At 31.8% G+C, this 3,299-nt stretch overlaps 1 protein-coding gene across 4 annotated transcripts in view; it reads right to left on the reverse strand.

Annotated features, from left to right (window-relative positions):
• The window catches only part of LOC106868402 (beta-1,3-galactosyltransferase 1), a 266,263-nt gene that overhangs the window by 37,315 nt on the left and 225,649 nt on the right, over nt 1-3,299 (reverse strand). For all 4 annotated transcript variants that reach the window (XM_014913635.2, XM_014913636.2, XM_052969497.1 and 1 more), the window contains one exon: nt 2,198-2,285. The gene's annotated coding sequence lies outside the window, so the exon portion shown is untranslated. The remainder of the gene's footprint in view (nt 1-2,197; nt 2,286-3,299) is intronic.

A 3,299-nucleotide genomic window follows, 5' to 3' on the forward strand; every position in this document is an offset into this window, starting at 1 on the left:
TATATATATATATATATATATATATATATATATATGATAAAACATTCAGGATCCAATAAACTCCACATATTTTAGTAACAAAGGCACTAGGGTAGATCGGGGATAGCAGAGCAGTGTGTACTAACACTCAAGTACTTGCTAAAATTTACAAAAGCAAGAACGGATGTGCCCATTCAGTTACGAATTATAGACCAAGTATAGACCAAATACAAATCATATCCGTAATGGTACATGGGATTATAATCCCCGACATGCAGTTTGCGGCACACTGTACACGCAAGATCCAATGCAGGGAAGGTTCCCAGTGAGAAACCACACTCAGAATCTACCCTGCGTTACTGATAACCTGGGGTTAGAACGCATTATGCACATGCTTCATGACGAAGCATCGGTTGATTGCAGAGGAATAATAAGAAATTAGAATGACAACGGAATAACAACTTAAGTCATGAATACCATTAGGTTACAGCTGTTCCTGCTATAAGAAACAAAGCACTAATGGCAAATGCTTGGGTATAACCCTATAGCTTCATCGGAGCTTCTAGCATAGAGTGCCATTTCATATTTTTCTGAATATAACCTCACTTCATTTTTAACCTCTGTTGAGGATATAGAGTGTTACACAAGCATTGCTTCTTAAAGTAGAAACAACTGCAAGCTAATAAATTTCATGACTTAATTTCGCATTCATTTGTGATTCAAACTTCTTACAAGTAAGAACGCGCACACACACAAGCACACACATACACAGGCATACACATGCACACATATTTATATATAGACAGGGTAAAGCAAATGTGAACGAGGTAAATCTATAAGCTCGTATTCTCCACCCTTACCCGTATTTTTCCCTCATTTCATTGTAGTATAGGACTGTAAATAGCTAAATATGCGCAATTTATAAATTTATGAGTAAAAAATATTTTCAATTATATGTACAGAAATTTAATAAAATGGTTCTACATATATTTTTATGGAATTTATATTGAAAACTATATTATATTTTTATATATATATATTTTCCATAATTTATTTTTGTAGAGAGTAGAGTGCGAAGGATCAGACATTTTAAGAATCAATTTGTTCTTAGTGAACAATATATTTCTTTAATATATATAAAAGGATATTAGATATTTTAAATTGAATGACAAAGTATGCTTGATATTGTTTCAGTGTTTAATAATATACAATTACGATTCCATTATGGACCTCAATAAAGAAATCATTGTTATTAATAAAAAGCCATTGTTATAGCGATGCCATTATCTAATTCTATTCTTTTGCAAAATTAAAACGTCTGGTAGACCTCGGTCGCAGTAACTTAAAATATTACTAATCGGGAAAAGTGTCATGAGATTGCAGATACATATACAAATACATCCATATGTGAGTCATGCATATGCATGTATAACTACACACACATATATGTGTATATACGTATATATATATATATATATATATATATATGTATATATATATATCAATATATATTTATATATATATACATGTATATGTGTGTATGTATATATGCATATAATGAAAGAGAGATGATGAGTGTGAAAGATAGATAGATACATACATACATACATACGTAGAGAGTTAGTGAAGCAGACAAATATATATCAATAATAATATGAAGATCGGAGAGATCACAATTTAAAATTTATGAAACAGACAATCGACACCGTTGGGATTGAATAAGAAAATGAATTTACAGCAATGTCACGATTTGTTTTAGCTATCGAACTTTAGAAATTCTGAAGCAATTCCTAAAAAATAGGATTGTTCATTATTTCACTCTTCTGTTAGACAGTCATAAGTGTCAATCGACAACGCCTACTACTTATATCAGGTGAATTTCGAATGAATGTAATGAGGATTATATCTGAATTGTAAATGAAACCTATAACCAATGATTTTTTCCGACGCTCTGCAGATTTTGTTAGCCAATTAATATTCAAGATAGTAAATGAGGCGGCGAACTTGCAGAATCTGCAGACTCTGGGTGAAGCGCTTAGTCATTTCACCCTTCTTCACGATCTGAATTCAAAATTCTCCCAGGTCGACTTTACCTTTTGTCACTTCCGTGGTCGATAAAATAAGTACCAGATAGGTACTGGGATCGATATAATCTTCTTAAACCCCTCATCTGAAATCAATATATCAGGTGGTAAAGAGAAGTGTATAATGAACTTACATCATTTTTGGCAGATCCTATGTACAATCTTCAGTCATCATTTTGTATCTCAGTTTGGATATATTCTGGTTTTAGTTCATGTATATTTCTGAAAAAAGATTAAGTTTTGTTTTATTTTGAAGTTAAAGTCGATTGAATATGGTAAAAGTAAACAAACACTAAATTCATAAACGAAGGGACCACTCGCACATGTAAAATGATTTATACATGCATATATGCATATATATATATATGTGTATATAGTTGAATACATTTTGGGTAAAACCGGGTAATATCTTGTCATATGTTATACAAGGCACGACTTGAAGTATGTCACCATACTTGGGAAATACTCCTGCCACTGGATATACATTTGGAATTCCTTCCATTTTCTTTTTTTTCATCTCTATATGTATACATATTGTTGCTGTTATGCTAAAGTGCCGTACGTCAACATCATTGCTCTTTCAGAAAATGAAAAAATAGTTTCACCATTCCATAGCAAAACCGTAGTGCTAGACGTAGACAATGTTTGATATCTTAGCATCTTTAGCAGTTGGAGATACGATATCTTCACCAAAAAATAAAAATAAATATTGAAAAACCAAAAAGACAAAATAAATATACATTTGTTCAAATTTGGACATACGCCATAACATAATAGCAAAGATTTATTAATAATAGTATAATAAACATATAAGTACATCCATAGATATATACTTAGATATACACGAATGCATACATATCCATTCATATACTTGCATAGCGGTGTTAACGCATATAATATATAGTGAAAGTTACGGGGAAAAAAATTGTTGCACAAATAATTTATCACTTTCATACATGTGAATTGGAAGATGGAGTCACAACATTTCGGGGATTTCATTATCATCACAAAAATGGAAGTATAAAGTGTCGGAGAGATAATTATCGTTTAAAAAACAATAAGATAGAAAAAGAGAAAAGAAATGGAGAAAAGGGAAAAGGAGAAGCGGAAGAAAGCTAAAAGAGACTTATGAGAGAGAAATATATGAAAGATATGTGTGTGCTTCACTGCGTATACACACACACACACACACCCACACATACACACACACACACACACACATACACACACACACGC

This window comes from Octopus bimaculoides, chromosome 7 (assembly GCF_001194135.2).
Source record: "Octopus bimaculoides isolate UCB-OBI-ISO-001 chromosome 7, ASM119413v2, whole genome shotgun sequence".
NCBI classification, from domain to species: domain Eukaryota; kingdom Metazoa; phylum Mollusca; class Cephalopoda; order Octopoda; family Octopodidae; genus Octopus; species Octopus bimaculoides.